Here is a 17,643-nt window from a genome sequence, read left to right as displayed (position 1 = left end):
CTCTAGCCCCCAAATCGAAGCATATCAAAAGCTCAAGTGGATCATACCATGGGAAATAGTGAGCATAATGATTTCTACCGCCGAAACCATAGCCGGCCCAACAGTGATGTTTGTTTGTTATCAAACCTATTCACAAGATCATACATATATGGATTAATAGAAAACACAATTGTAAGGTTGAACCAAAACTTCTATGCCCCCTAATAAATGATCAACATTAGAAGTTCAACTCAAAATTTCATGTGGTGTGGTCCATTTGAACATTGGATATGTTTAGATTTTTCGGCTCAAGCTACGAAATTATTTGTTAAGTTTGCCTCACTGATCTTCTAGTTTGCCCCGCTGATCTTCTAGTCTCCCCCGCTGATCTTCTAGTTTACCCCGCCGATCTTCTAGTCTCCCCCGCCGATCTTCTAGTTTGCCCCGTTCAATTTCAGGTTTGTCCCGCTGAATGTCTAGGTGTCCACCCTCAATGTCTAGGTTCTCTTCCACATATGGGGCTTTGGTGTATACATATTGCGATGAAAACGGATGGACATTACATAATCCGATGAACATAATGTATTACAAATAAAACACCATCATGGGGCGTAGCAAGCGTAATCGGATTGTGTACTGAGTTAGTAGTACGTTCCCATTGTACTATGTAAACTCAGTTGGGCCCACAATGAATGTATGTAATATATCCACACCGTCCATCCATTTTTTCATTTATTTTGAGGGGTCTAGCGCCCAAATCGAAGCATATCAAAAGATCAAGTGGATCATACCATGGGAAACAGTGGGCATAATGATTTCTACCACCGAAACCATAGCCGGCCCAACAGTGATGTTTGTTTGTTGTCAAACCTATTCACAAGATCATACATATATGGATTAATAGAAAACACAATTGTAAGCTTGAACCAAAACTTCTGTGGCCCCTAAGAAATGATCAACATTAGAAGTTCAACTCAAAATTTCATGTGGTGTGGTCCATTTGAACATTCGATATGTTTAGATTTTTCGGCTCAAGCTACGAAATTATTTGTTGAGTTTGCCCCGCTGAACTTCTAGTTTGCCCCACTGATCTTCTAGTTTGCCCCGCTGATCTTCTAGTCTCCCCCACTGATCTTCTAGTTTGCCCCGCTGATTTTCTAGTCTCCCCCGCTGATCTTCTAGTTTGCCCCGTTCAATTTCAAGTTTGTCCCGCTGAATGTCTAGGTGTCCACCCTCAATGTCTAGGTTCTCTTCCACATATGGGACTTTGGTGTATACATATTGTAATGAAAACGGATGGACATTACATAATCCGATGAACATGATGTATTACAAATAAAACACCATCATGGGGCGTAGCAAGCGTAATCGGATTGCGTACTGAGTTAGTAGTACGTTCCCATTGTACTATGTAAACTCAGTTGGGCCCACAATGAAGGTATGAATATATCCACACTGTCCATCCGTTTTTTCATTTATTTTGAGGGGTCTAGCCCCCAAATCGAAGCATATCGAAAGATCAAGTGGATCATACCATGGGAAACAGTGGGCATAATGATTTCTACCACCGAAACCATAGCCGGCCCAATAGTGATGTTTGTTTGTTATCAAACCTATTCACAAGATCATACATATATGGATTAATAGAAAACACAATTATAAGCTTGAACCAAAACTTCTGTGCCCCTTAATAAATGATCAACATTAGAAGTTCAACTCAAAATTTCATGTGGTGTGGTCCATTTGAACATTCGATATGTTTAGATTTTTCGGCTCAAGCTACGAAATTATTTGTTAAGTTTGCCCCGCTGATCTTCTAGTCTCCCCCGCTGATCTTCTAGTTTGCCCCGCTGATCTTCTAGTCTCCCCTGCCGATCTTCTAGTTTGCCCCGTTCAATTTCAGGTTTGTCCCGCTGAATGTCTAGGTGTCCACCCTCAATGTCTAGGTTCTCTTCCACATATGGGGCTTTGGTGTATACATATTGCGATGAAAACGGATGGACATTACATAATCCGATGAACACGACGTATTACAAATAAAACACCATCATGGGGCGTAGCAAGCGTAATCGGATTGCGTACTGAGTTAGTAGTACGTTCCCATTGTACTCTGTAAACTCAGTTGGGCCCACAATGAATGTATGTAATATATCCACACAGTCCATCCGATTCTTCATTTATTTTGAGGGGTCTAGCCCCCAAATCGAAGCATATCAAAAGATCAAGTGGATCATACCGTGGGAAAGAGTGGGCATAATGATTTGTTTGTTATCAAACCTATTCACAAGATCATACATATATGGATTAATAGAAAACACAATTGTAAGCTTGAACCAAAACTTCTGTGGCCCCTAAGAAATGATCAACATTAGAAGTTCAACTCAAAATCTCATGTGGTGTGGTCCATTTGAACATTGGATATGTTTAGATTTTTCGGCTCAAGCTACGAAATTATTTGTTGAGTTTGCCCCGCTGATCTTCTAGTCTCCCCCGCTGATCTTCTAGTCTACCCCGCTGATCTTCTAGTTTCCCCCGCTGATCTTCCAGTCTCCCCCGCTCATCTTCTAGTTTGCCCCGTTCAATTTCAGGTTTGTCCTGCTGAATGTCTAGGTGTCCACCCTCAATGTCTAGGTTCCCTTCCACATATGGGGCTTTGGTGTATACATATTGCGATGAAAACAGTGGGCATAATGATTTCGGCTTGCTTCTTTGAAGATGACAACTCTCTTCAAGAAGAAAATATGACCAATGAACCAACTATAAAGGTAGTTGCAAATATCATCTTGTTGTTGATACTACCACTATAAATGTTCACTAAACTGGCCAACGTTGAACTTGGTAAAATGTCCAGCTTGCCCTGTTCAATTTTCAATTTCTTGTTAGCTCCAATCAATGTATAGCTTATGTTGATTATTTGTCTCCGTCCAATTTTTGGTATTTCCTTGCTCATTTTATATTTATATTTCATATGAAACTTGTTCAAATTAATGAAATGCTACATTGTTTTCAGAAATGATTCCAAGTTTGTACACTATGTTTATCTTGTGAATTGTATGTTTGATATGTTTTTCAATTCATTTCTTTAGGTGATGAATATTCTGCCATAATCTCCAACCCAACATCTAGGTGTAACTGACATGGTGGTTTAAGAAGGTGAAGGGTGGAGTGGAAAAACACAATAGTCGCCTAAATCTATTTAGGCAATCCCCCTTACATCCTTTAGATTTATAGGGGTTATATTTCACGTTCTTTTATTAAGATACAAAGGTGATTCAGTATTTGAGATCAGGGGGAGGCGATTGCAGTTTTTGGAGATGGACTTCGCCCTCATTACTGGTCTTAAGATTGGAGATCTTACTATACCGAAGAATCGTTGCACTACGAGTACACTAAGAGATAAATACTTCAAAGAATATCCAATCCTAAAGAAGCACCTAATGGATATGTTTGAGAGATTAGTTGACAGCAATAAACATGAGGACGTCGTGAAGGTTACCCTACTTCTAGTTGTAGAGTGCTTTCTTAGGGGAACCGAACCGAAAACCATGTGCAACTTGGATTATATTCACCTGGTGGACTCGCTAGATGATTTCTATATGTATCCCTGGGGCAGTCTGGGATACTATACAATGTTGCAAGGAATCGAATCTACTGTTGTCGCATCAATGTCCCGTCAGTACACTGTATGTGGTTGCGTCCTTCCCTTACAAGTAAGACCACATTTTCTTTCCTATATTTTCCCTCTATATTCAATTATAGATTTTTAACCATATACAATTTCATTCTAATAGGTATGGGCAGTAGAGACATATCCGGCCCTACAAGAGTGTATTATTTCATATGTTCCCCATCAAATTCCACGCTTCATTCAATACCGAGGCTGAAAATGTTGGAGGTACAACAGAATAAATGCTATTTTCGAGAATAAAGCTGTAAGTTTATATATCAGCAGTATTTACTTTGCTTAAGATGACGTATACGCTTAATTATTTACCATTACTCTTTGTTCTTTTACAGACATTAGTAGCTACGAAATTAGAACCAACTCTACGAGAATGGGAAACGGATGCCGTATGCTCGGTGCGTGACACTTTCCAAGTGAGATGTCATGAAAAATGAACTATAAATTTCTGTCATTGTAAAGTTTTCCTTACTCTTACATATCCATCTATACATCTTGTAGCTTACCGAGACCCAGGAAGATAATGATGATGAGGGTAATGAGACTGATCATGAGGAGGATGAGTCAGATGATAACGATGAGAAAGGCGCGGAGGGAGAGGGACCGAGGGGGGGTATTATGAAGAATGTTGTTTTTATAGAGGAATTTCGAATTGAGAGGGAAGAGTTGAAGAAGGAGAGAGAAATTGAAGAAGGAGAGGGAAGAATTGAGAAAAGAGAGGGAAGAGATGAGAAGGAAAGAAGCAATGTTTGCCGAGAGGGAGAGGTTGCTGAATGAGAAAGAACAATTGAAGAGGGAGAAGGATTTGTTTTTTGAGGACAAGGAAAAGTTAGTGAATGAGAGGGAGGAGTTTATTAAGGAAAAAGAATGTAGTCATACACGGAGGGAATGTTTTGTGACGGAGGAGGGTGAGGAGTTGAGGAAGAGAGGGGAAGTAAATGATATTGAAGATAAAGAGCATGGACATGGGGACCTAGATGTGCAGTCATATAGTAATGTCAAAGGTAATGTATTGAATGCATCCACTTCTCATCCTGTTTATGAAAGGAGAACCAAAAGGATACCGAAGCCGTCATATTACAAAATTTCTCCATACTTGTCCCTATCTACATTTGATACAACCCCTGCGGCGGTTCTGGGACCCGAGCAAGTAACAGCTTTTGCAACATCTCCGATACCATTTCCTCTACAGATGGATCCTTTCAGGATACTATCCGCACATGAGGTTAAAGAGGTAGAGGACTGGTATGAAGCAAACAAAGCCAGGGCAGCGGGAAAATGGTTCGGTACGATATGGTTGAAGGATGCGTGGGTTGATAACGAGGCAAGTATTACTAATTGATTCTATATTATGCATTGATTGACATATAATTATGTGTTATATTAATCTATGACTAAATCATACTATCCTATTGATTAGGCTATCGACACATACATCGAGTTCCTTGAGAAAAGGCATAACGACCTTACAATAGTATATCCTCAAGATTGTAAATTCTGTCCTACGTATTTTACGGTAACTGTTTATTGCGCTAATCCATAATCTGTTTGAAAATTTAATTTTCTTACATGACGTGAACTTTCATCATGTTTGTAACAGCAAAGCCTTGAGGGGTGTTTGCCTATTTTGACTGCATACCAGGCCTCCAAATCAGCGTCAGAACGGGCCGAGCTATTAGGTCAGATGGGTACGGCCTACGCAGTTGCCAAACAGCGAGATAGACTATACGCCAAAGCAATTTGGTGTTATGAACGGGTAATGCACTTGTCACAGAACATCATCTCTTACTGTTATGTCTTCTATCATGTTTGACTAATATATTATTCTGTGAATCACGAATAGGTCTATGCACCCATAAATCACGATAATTCACATTGGTTTCTGCTAGTCATCTATCCTAGAGCAAGAGAAATTGTTATTGTGGATAGCTTGTGCACCCGTTTATTACCGAAGTACAAGCAAAAGATGAAGATGATGACTGATACACTCCCCATCCTCTTTCATGCTACTGGAGACAGCACTGCACTTAAAGGGAAGAAGTGGACCATCAGAGTCGATGAATATGCGCCGAAGCAGGACAATGGTTATGACTGTGGTATATTTGTAATGAAATACATCGATATTTTGTGTAGCGGTCTCACCTTGGCGGGAATAGACATGCAAAAATTCACCGCCGTTTGGAGGAAGTCAATAGCATATGATTGATTGTCTCTAGTTTGTAGATGATATTTATTTAGGGCATGGGATGAATTTTCGAAATATGTTGTATACATTGTACTATATACATCGTTGAATGTACATTGTAAGTTATGATGTATAGCATACTTTGTAAGTTTTGATGTATAGCATACTTTGTAATTTTGGTGGATAGCATACTTTAAAAAAATTTGGCATATTCGTCGGAATTGTAAGTTATGATGTATAGCATACTTTGTAATTTTGGTGGATGATGAAATGAACTTTATACTTTGTCCCACTATATTTTTCGTTTGCCTCGCTATACTTATCGATCAAGTATGCTGTTGCTGTGACTCAGTGCTTGAGATTGGCCGGCTCATTCTTATGCTTGACCCGCTCATTTTCATGCTTGCCCCGCACATTTTCATGCTTGCCTCACTGATTTAGTAGTTTGCCCCGCTGATTTTCATGTTTCCCCCGCTCATTTTCATGTTTGCCCCGCTGATTTTTCTGTTTGGCCAGTTAATTTTGTAGTTTGCCCCGCTGATTTTACAGTTTCCCCGCTGATTTTGTAGTTTGCCCCGCTGTTTTTGTAGTGTCCCCCGCTGATATTCTAGTTTGCCCCGCTGATTTTAGGGCCCGTTTGGCTGGGTGGTTTGGAAGGGATTGAATGGTATTACGGTGGATGGCATGGATTTCTAGGTAATGATGGTGTTGGCAGTGGATTGTCGTGAGATCCATGGGATTGCTATTAGACTGGATTGCTATATCCAGTCTGTTTGGCACACCCTGCCAATCCCGGGATTAAACCTTCTCATCCCTTCCAATCCCTCGAACCAAACACGTCCCTGGCAAATTTTAACGGATTAGGATGGATTGGATGTGATTTAAAGGTAATGATGATGTTGTCAATGGATTGTCTTAAGATCGGTGGGATTGGGATCAGATCACCGTCTCTGTTTGGCACGCCCGGCCAATCCCGGGATTTAACTTCCAATACCATCCAGTCCCTTCCAATCCGACTGGCCAAACGGGCCCTTATAGTTTCCCCCGCTGATTTTAGGGCCCGTTTGGCCTGGTGGTTTGGAAGGGATTGAATGATATTACCAAACTGGGCTTGTGGTACATCACGGACGATAGATCCAGACCGCACCCGTAAATGAACAAATCGCATCGACCAGTGGGCACTTGTAAAGTGCATATCGCTATAGCCCTGAAATAAAATCTTGTGTTTTTTAAACAAATGGCCCTGTAAATTGGGACAGTCAACTGGGGCATTTCGGCCTTCAGATTTCACCTAAATTTTCGCTTTGAATATTGAAGATATGTCCTTGCAGCGGGGCAATCAAATCTGACCCTTGATTGAGAAATGGTGACCGGAATAAAGTCCAACAAGGCCATTTGGGTGAATTAGCGAAAGCCGGGGCCAACTGACCTAAAACCAGGGTATAAAACCCTTTAACCCCTCTCTTTCACTCACTCCTACAACAATTCCAGCAACATGGACGAAGTGTGTGTGGGTGTATTCGCCAGAGACCTCGGTCCTACCGTAGTGGATGCGAAGTGTGGCTGATAAAAGGTAACAAATTCGAGCTCTCTTCCAATTTTCGTAGCTATGGCCGCATACATGTGTCCTGACACAACTAACACAAAGAGAACCGGAAGACAATACAATCGTCAGAATTTCAGTAGTAAAGTCTCATGCAATGATTCATGCATGTGCCTCGTTAGAATCATAGCCCAAGAACTCCTTTGTTGTTCGCTAGAATCAACTAAGAGGTGAGATCCGACCCTTGACCTAAATCATAGGTTAATTGGATTTTCTCTTTCCAACTATCCTTATAAACCTCGTAATGATAGATAGGTTCTAACGACCCTTGACCCAAACCCCAGGTTGAAGCATTTAATCGGGTTTTCTCTTTCCAAATATCCGTAAAAATACTATACATATGTTATATTTGAGTTGAATCTTGGTTTTGCTGAGTGAGGTTGACAAAAAAGAAAAATGAATAAAGGATTATCAGCCAGGCCCTAAAATAAAGGAAAAAAGAAGAAGAAACTTGGTTTTGGATCTATTTCATTTTATTTTTTTTTTGGAATATGCCCTTTACCCGGTCGACCGGGTTGACCCGGTCGACCCCATCTGGCTCTAATACACTTTTACCCGGTCGACCGGATCTACCTGGTTGACCCCATCTTGCTGTATATATGGTGACCCGGTCGACCGGGTTGACCCGGTCGACCCCATCTTGCTGTATATATGGTTACCCGGTCGACCGGGTTGACCCGGTCGACCCCATCTCGCTGTCCTGTACTTCTAGCCAGTCGACGGTTTCGACCATTAAAATGCCTAACAACAGGCCCGAAGCCCGAAGCCCGGTCGAAATGTAAGTTATATCTCCTAAACCCATTGCCTAAAACCCACTTCCTCTTCTTCCACACACCTTCTCATCTTCTAGTCACGTTCCCTTCTTCCACAATCCTAAACCCATCATCATCTTCATTCCATTCTCTAAAATCTTCTTCCACAATCCTTCTTATTTTCTCAAATCCTTCTTTGCTCCCTTCTTTACTCCCATACAAATCCCATAACCCACTTTCATTTCCTTCATTTTCTTCATTTTTCTATCTTATTCCACCGAAATCTACAAAATTCCAAACAAAACCCATTGATAATTTCCAATGGGGGCTTTCCTTCTTCTCGTTTCTTCATGGCTACTATTCCCATTAATGGTGAGCCTTATGGCTAAGAAGTGTGGTGCACAGGAAACAGAAGAAGAACAATACAATCGTCCCTCCAAGCGAAGGGAGGACATTGGAGCGCCAACCTCAACAGTCGCAGCTACCCGGGAGAAGAGAGTTACCTCGGGACCTCAAAAGGGTCCATCCATGTCTCGGGCGGGTCCGTCAACGTCTCGCGGCTGGGGAGTTGGGGCAGAACAAGCAGTGGATATTGGAAGATTCGCCAAACGCAAGATATGCTTTGAGCGGTACGTGCATAAGGACTTGTTCACCGATACCCAAGAGCGCAAGTGGCTTGCCTTACTTGGGTGGAATCCTATCTTCACACCCTACAACAATGCCGACGCTGATACTGTGCGACATTTCTACGCTTCAATTAAAAATCCAAGTCTACAGTCAATGACCTTCGACGTGTTAATCGGTAATTCCTTGAGAACTTTTAGTATTACTGACATTGAGAGGATTTCTAGGGTGCCACATGGGACAGTGGTTGTTCCATATAAGGATTCGAAGAGGTCCAGGTACAAGGAGGAGAAGACTGTTCATGTTTGTGGTGAAAATAAGCCTTGGATACAGGATGATAATTGTTTGAAGGTAACAAAGATGCTTCCAGTTTACAGGTTCCTCCACCTTGTTTCCACGTACAATGTGTATCCTAGATTGAGTAATCATACACAACTAACACAGTATATGTTGGAGGTTCTATACTTAGTAGGTACCCGCAAAAAGGTTTGCTACCCATCTATTGTAATGCGGCATATAATGATGGCGGCCACCAATTCCAATATGTCCTTACCCTTTGGACGGTTAGTCTGTAAGATGGCGAAGGACTGTGGGTTTAGTTTCAGCTGCAATGTAAGGCTTGAGCCGCAGAATTTTATTGACGCTAATTCTATTAAAAGGATGAAATTGAATAGGGAACAAGAGGTTGAAAGAGGAGAACGATATAAGGAAGGAGAAGGAGAGGAGGAGGAAGAAGAAGAGGCAGAAGAGGAAGACGATGATGAAGACATCGACGAAGATTTTGTGGCCCCCCCGCTTATACATGAGCGCTTCAATCGGGTGGAAGAGGAGTTGACATCGGTTTGGTCTGAATTAACTGATTTCAGGACTGAAATGAAGGCCAAAGTGACCGAACAAGAGCAATGGAACAAGAAGATCTTACGTACGTTGAAGGAAGTGTTATGCTGCGTCCAAAAGGATGGAGTAGAGCCACATCCGACTGATTCACAGGACCATTAGGTCTCGGGTGAAGCCATGGTTGTGGTTATGTGTTTTGTATTTGTGGGTTGTAAGAAATGAGGAATTTTCACCTAATAGTTTAATAGTTTGTAGTTGGGTACCTTATGTTTTTTCTACTGGTTAGGTATATAGGAGAAGAATGTATGGATGTAGTTATGTTTCGGGTGATATTTGCCAGGAATTCTTGAATCTATGGTTTGTTTTTAATGTTCTCTGCTAATATGTATGCTAGCAATATTTGAAAATCCCCCCAACAAAAGGTTTGCTCACAATTCGTAGCCACCCTTCCCAGGCAAAGCACCCTAACATTTTGATGGGCTAGATTTTGATGTGAAATTGTCATTGTGGCAACTCATCCATGTTACCCTTCATAGCACCGTCTATGTTTGTGAAGAAAAAATGCCATCAGTTGTTTAGATCAGATATGCAAGAAAAGTGAATAAAGCTATCAGTGCCTTGGTGGCTCAGAAGGGGGGTTGCTCAAAAGGGTGTTTATGCATCAAATGCCCCTTTTACAACAAATCCAAACATGCCCTTTAGGATAACTATGCATTGGTTGATCCTTTGTTATTTCTCTTGCGAGGCTTTTTTGTGGTCTAGTACATTGAACAAGACTTTTACAATTGATATCATTCGAAAGCGCCATCGGTTAACGGGTGTTTGATGTGTAAAAAGGAATCACAATATGAAATGATGTCTTAGGTTAAGAAGCAATTTTGAAAATAAATTAAGTTGCTGCTGTGGCCGGCTATCAAAGGCAGGTGAGTTTAGTTGCTTGTTTCTTCCACCAATGGAAAAACGCATGGGAGGGCACATTCAACATCTTTACAAAGGCGGGTGAGCTTTTCTTCTTCTTTGCTTTATTTACCTCTGCTTCATTCACACCATAAACTATAATTACACACGTTCTAACTTTTAATAATATTAATTAATATTTTTTTATTTTTTTTTCCAGTTTGCCAATTGAACTCCATTGCTCTTAACAGTTAATATCCTTTCTTTGAATGCTTAAGAATGTAATGAGACTTCAAAGTCTCAAGCGTTTACAATCCAGCCGATTTACATGCCATCACATGTGCCTAGATAGTAAACAACTGCAAGATCCAAGCTGTCCATCAGTTGGGCGTTACTCCTTCAACGACCTGGCTCAGTAATCAGTGGGCGCTAGCAGTTGATCCATCAGATGGGGCACAGTCTACAAAACAAATGAACAGCTAAAACATGCTTAGCCAGCCATCAATTTGTCTCATGTGCAGTGGCCTACTGTATGAGTGGATGCAGGGTATGCTATATGAATAGGTGGGAATGGGATCAGAAAACAATAGGATGAATCAGGAAACTGATTGTCTTTGGCTAAAATACATTCTTCGTTTCCTATGGTGACTTTGTTTCCTTATTTACTAGGAAATCATCTTCTCCTTACTATAAGCAGAAGAGGAATGCTGCTTTGATGCATGTTTCATGGAATCTGTGGAGTGCACGTGATAATATCTTCACCCCACATGGACACTTTTGATCAGTGATATATATACGATGGAATTCACCCCATAATATCTCTTTTGACTCCTCTTTTCAACTATAAACGATGGAATTCTCTATTGCGATATATATAAAACGATCACTTTGAGAAAACATTGAGTGGGGCAAATTAGAAATTTGATCGGGGGAAACATGAAATTTAGTAGGGGAAGCATGAACACATACCCCCACACACTCACACTAGTGGAATTTCATCACCTATGGATACTCGAGCGCTTGACTGGGTGTTGAAACTCCTAAGAGTCTACCACCCGAGGGGGGCAAACTGAAATATGAGCGGGGCAAATTAGAAAAGCAGCGGGGCAAACTGTCATATGAGCAAGGCAAACTTAAAAAACAGCGGGGCAAACTGAAATATGAGCGAGGCAAACTTAAAAAGCAGCGGGGCAAACTGAAATATGAGCGGGGCAAACTATAAAAACAGCGGGGCAAACTGAATTATGAGCGAGGCAAACTTAAAAAACAGCGGGGCAAACTGAAATATGAGCGGGGCAAACTAGAAAAACAGTGGGGCAAACTGAATTATGAGCGGGGTAAATTAGAAAAACAGTGGGGCAAACTTAAGTATGAGCGGGGCAAACTAGAAAAACAATGGGACAAACTCAAGTACGAGCGGGACAAACTAGAAGAACAATGGGACAATCAATTATGAGCGGGGCAAGCATGAAAAAGTACGGGGCAAATATGAAAAAGAGCGGGGCAAGCATGAAAAAGAGGGGGCAAACATGAAAATGAGCGGGCCAAATATGAAAATGAACAGGGCAGACATGAAAATGAGTGGGGTAGGCATTAAAATAAGTGGTGCAAACATGAAAAAGAGCGGGGCAAGCATGAAAAAGAGCGGGGCAAACATGAAAATGAGTGTGGTCCATTTGAACATTGGATACGTTTAGATTTATTGGCTTAAGCCATAAAATTATCTGTTAAGTTTGCCCCACTGAATTTCATGTTTGCATCGCCGATCTCCTAGTTTGCCCAGGTGATTTTCGGGTTGGGCTATACAAACACCAACCCGAGAAAACTTAGGCTGGGCTTAGGTTGAGGTCCCAGGTTGCTCGACCCAACACAAACCCGATTGTTATATTAGCTACTTATAAATTATAATCGAGTGTGGATTGTTTATGTAGAAGGTACACTAATGATGTCGGGTCTCATTTGTCCACGTCATTTCCAAGGACTCACGTGTGTTCTCCCATCGTCTATTAAATATTTGCAACTCATCCACCGTGCATGTAATTTAAGTCAATTTAGGCATATGCAGTCATGTGGCCCATTTTGGATGGAGAATCAAAAGTCACTCCTCATTGGATTATCTTAACCATCTAGTTGGTGGAAACTAGAGCCTGGTTTGCAGTCCAAATTCTGCAGCAGATCTCAGGTGGATGTAATTCACCTCATTGGTGTGACTATTTGCATGTGCTCCAATCCTTAGTTGCATAATCCTTCTATTCCTGGTGCCACTTCCACCTCCGATCGTACTTTGGAACTGTGGTCCAGCCCTGCTTTGTAGCCATTTAAACTTGAGCGGGCCAAAATAGAAACGCAGTGGGGGAAACATGAAATTGAGGGGGGCAAACTAGGAATTCAGTGAATTTCTCATGAAAATGAGCGGGCAAGGAGTTTCCCTTCTATGCCTGTGAAGTTCTTGTCTATCAGCCATCAGTTTTTGGTTTTGCTCATTCTAGTATCTTGGCAATTGCCTTGCATGGAGTTCCATGTGCATTTTCCTTTTCGACGAGCTTAGCGGGACAAATTGAAAATACAGTGGGACAAAGTAGAAAGTTCATTCATCATCCACCAAGTTTACAAAGTATGCTATACATCAAAACACTAAAGAATTTACAAAGTATGCTATTTTTCAGATATGGGAAACTTGTATCTCCGGCGATTATGCCCAGTTTGTTTGCATCGCCCACACTTTGTTGTTTTCGATTCTTCTCCACGCGATGGAATTCTAAGCTTTTTGGGTCTGCCAGCTGACCTCCTTTGTCCTGGGGGTTTAATTTGCGCACAATACTCCTTGAAGCCCACTGAAATTTCTTCCCACTCACTCTTGTCACGTACTGGGTACACCGATTCGCTATATGTGGCTTTGTAATTTTGCACCGTGTAGAATGGGGAACAGTATGAGTAATGAGGGAGATTGTAGTTTATACATGCTGACAAGACTGCATACAAGGATACCCCTTCACGCTAAACTCGCGACATGTACACGAAAACTTACTGAGATTGACTGTATCATTATAATCTCTCACAACATAGTACTCGTCTCGAGAAATAGGATGACAGCGAACATCTCGCGCTTTCTGCACAAGATCCTTTAACTGCTGCTCCGCCCATGGTGTCAATGGCCCTATAAACGATGCCGCAGATTCTCTTCTCTTATAAAACAATTCCTGTATCTTCAATCTAACCCCTTCTATCAATTTCGTAACGGGGTATTCGCGTGCTTCTTTGAAGAGGGCATTGACACACTCGGAAATGTTTGTAGTAACCAAGTTGAATCTTTTTCCTAGAAAGTGTGAAGATGCCCATCTCTCATATCCGATTTCTGTCAGCCATGCATGTACTGCGGTGTTGGCCATTTCGATATCATGCATTAATTTGTCGAATTCAGCCACCCTACATGTCTTCACTGTCCGCCAGTAGTACATCTCCAATGACTTGTCTTTAAAGGTGTCCACCAAGTTTCTGTAGATATGATATGCGCAGTAGCCATGAATTGCACGTGGGAAGACATGGGGTACCTCTTTCAGTAAACCTTTATGTCTATCGGATATAATCACAAGATCCTCCGGAGACCCTATCGCATCGCCAAGGTAAGTAAGGAACCAATTCCAACTATTACCGTTCTCCGATTCCCCGATGCCAAACGCAACTGGAAATATATGATTGTCCCCATCTAAGGCCGTGGCGATGAATAAAACACTCTTGTATTTTTCCTTTAAGTGTGTCCCGTCAATGGCTAATACCCTCCGCAATGATTTCTGAAAACTTCTAACGCATTGTCCGAGCGCAACAAAACATCTTTCGAACCTGAAAGTCTCTTTACTGTCCCTGGGTTGACCGTCCTCAATTCATGTAAATACAAGGGGAGTTGATTGTAGGAGTCTTCATAAGACCCCATCACCTGATTGATTGCAAGCTCCTTAGCTGCCCATGCCTTCCTATAACTGATAACAATATTATACTTCTCTTGCATGGCGAAGATAATATCACGTGGCCTCAACCCTAGGCGTTGCTCTATGCGGCTAACAACCAAATCACATGCTAACTTACTGCTTGCTTGCCGGTGATCACTCCTCATCCATGACATGCCACACGTGTGATTTGGCATATAAGTCCGTATCTTGAAAATTCCTGAATCACCCACGCGTGATACATGAACCCTCCATTCGCATCTTTCTTCGAAGCATACAACCGTAAATCTCCTAGAATTTGAGTACAGTACCCTGTACTGAAATTTATTTTGAAGGGCAAATTGGCTCAAAACATGCTGACACCGACTCTTGTCCTTAAATGTTTGCCCAACGGCTATCTCGATCGATTCACTCAACGAATCCGTATATTCCAGCATTGCTGCATTAGTGAATGCAGCATCATCAAACGGCACAGGAACTTGACGGGTATTGAAGTTTGTTGTTTCGGGAAGATTTGCATGTGGGATGTTGCTTTCAGGACTAATGTATCTTCGGGCTATGGATGATGACGGCAGATCTGCTGTTGTTGCTAGAGGCGGTGTCATGCAATCACAAATGAGGTCAATGTCACATGCACCGCAGGCTTGGGTACTCACAAATTTTGATGTTTGGGGCAACTTGGACAGTTGATCATTTGTTCCTACTACTTGTAATGGATTTGGCTTATATTCAAATTCCACGCCATGCTCTTCTGCCACACTGTCAATGTGTGATGTCATATTAATGTGTTCGATTGTCTCGATGACTAAAGGGATGAACTTTTTCGAATGCTCCAACTATGTTGCCAAGAACACTTTGATATCATCGTCGTCCTCAAGTACAGTTGGAGGGATTGATTTATTGGAGCAGGAATACAAAACTTTCATCTGAATATCACAATCTGTTGGTGTTCTCTTAATAATCCTGTACATTCTGGATAGAAGTTCCTCGTACGTAGTATCAACATCTAGCGAAATAGTTTCCGTACTTCCACTCGTGTACGTCCATTGCTTGTTTTCACATTCTAACTCCCCGTCATAGCAACAGATGATTCTCGTAGCCATTATCTGCAAAATCCAATGCAATGACAAATTATCAATAAATCGTTAAACAACGGAAGCTTCCCATAAGACAAAACTCAATAAAATAATAAAAGACCGAAAACTCGCTTTCCCTTATAAATGAGAATGATACAAAGCTTAAGGAAATAAAGAATAAGCAACGCGTTAAATTTTCATGTAAACAACCAGAGCTTATATGGATTAGGCCTTCTACGAATGATTTCGTATCGTATTTTATTAAATTGAGTAAGGCAATCTAACATGACATTGAGCAGGGCAAACTGGAAAAATGAGCAAGACAACGTACAAATTGAGCAGGGCAAATATGAAATTCAACGGGGGGATAAGCATGAGATTCAACAGGGCAAATATGAAATTGAGCGAAATGGAATTCAACGAGCATAGCATAGAATTATGTGGGGCAAACTATTAATTAAGCTATGCAAGCAAACATTAAATCGAGTGTATGTAATCCCCATCAACGCATCAAATTCAATAAGCCTAACGCATAAATTTGATTAAGTCTAACACATGCGCATCAACTTGCATTAAATTGACCGTAGCTAGCATCAAATAAGTACATCAATAAATTCATTGAGCTAGCATCAAATAAACAACCAAAGCTCATACATTGGAAATATGAGCGGGGCAAACTAGAAATTGAGCTGGGGAAACATGGAATTGAGCGGGGCCAACATGAAACTCAGCAGGGTAAACTAGAAAATCAGCGGGGCAAACTAAAATTGAGCAGAGCAAACATGAAAATTGAGCGGGACAAACTAGAAATGGAGGGGGGCAACCTACAAAATTCAACAGGAAAATCCAAAAAATCAGTCGGGCAAACTAGATATTGATCAGGGCAAACAGAAAATTGAGCGGGACAAACTATAAATTCAGCTATGCAAGCAAACATTAAATCGAGCGAGCGTCGCATGATATTGAGCTGGGCAAATGATATTTCGAGCGAGCATAGCATGATATTGAGCTGGGCAAACATTAAATCGAGTGAGCATAGTATGATATTCAGTGGGGCAAAGATTGAATCGAGCGAGCATAACATCATATTCAGCGGGGCAAACATTAAATCGAGCTGGCATAGCATGATATTGAGCAGGGAAAAAATTAAATCGAGCGAGCATAGCATGATATTGAGCTAGGCAAACATTAAATTGAGCAATCCTAGCATGAAATTTATCGAGGCAAACATTAAATTGACCTTATCTATCATGAAATTGAGCTGGGCAAATATTAAATTGAGCGATACTAGCATGAAATTTATCGAGGCAAACATTAAATTGAACTTATCTTATCTAGGCATGAAATTAAGCTGGGCAAACATTAAATTGACTGATCCTGGCATGAAATTTATCGAAGCAAACATTAAATTGACCTTATCTTACCTACCATGAAATTAAGTTGGGCTAACATTAAATTGAGCGATGCTAGCATGAAATTGAGCAGGGTAAACATGAAATTCAGCGAGCATAGCATGAGATCAAGTGAGCTCTAACGTGGAATTGAGTGAGCTTCAAATGGAATTGAGCGAGTTCCACATGGATTGGACCGATCAACACATAAAATTAACTAAGCCTAACACATAAAATTGAGTAAGCCTAATACATGGAATTGACCGAACTTCGCATGCAATGCAATTGTACGAGCCGAGCATTTTTTAAAAATATTTGTACCACCAACTACCGTAGTACAGGTCAAATGTAGGTTGAAAAGAGGTGCTTTGGAGTGAGGGAATATTTTTAACCTTCTCAAGGATTGCAAATGCAGCCACTTCATGGGATTTTACGTAACCCCAGCCAAGAAAGAAAATGGCAAATGTAGAATGATGATATCTACATGATTCACTAAGATTCGACGAGGAAAATGAGAAGAATAACCTCCGTGCGTCGGTTTATCATTGAAAAGGAGTGAAAGACTGTTATTTTGAGAAGGGAGTGAAAGCAACAGGGGTTTAAAGAAAAGGAAACGGATTGGCTACTCACCCTGCCACCACCCAATGGCTGTGGTCGGTGGTCTGTGAGCCCC

Source organism: Magnolia sinica, chromosome 9, assembly GCF_029962835.1.
Source record: "Magnolia sinica isolate HGM2019 chromosome 9, MsV1, whole genome shotgun sequence".
Taxonomy (NCBI): Eukaryota; Viridiplantae; Streptophyta; class Magnoliopsida; order Magnoliales; family Magnoliaceae; genus Magnolia; species Magnolia sinica.
Note: the sequence above shows the minus strand (reverse complement) of the source record.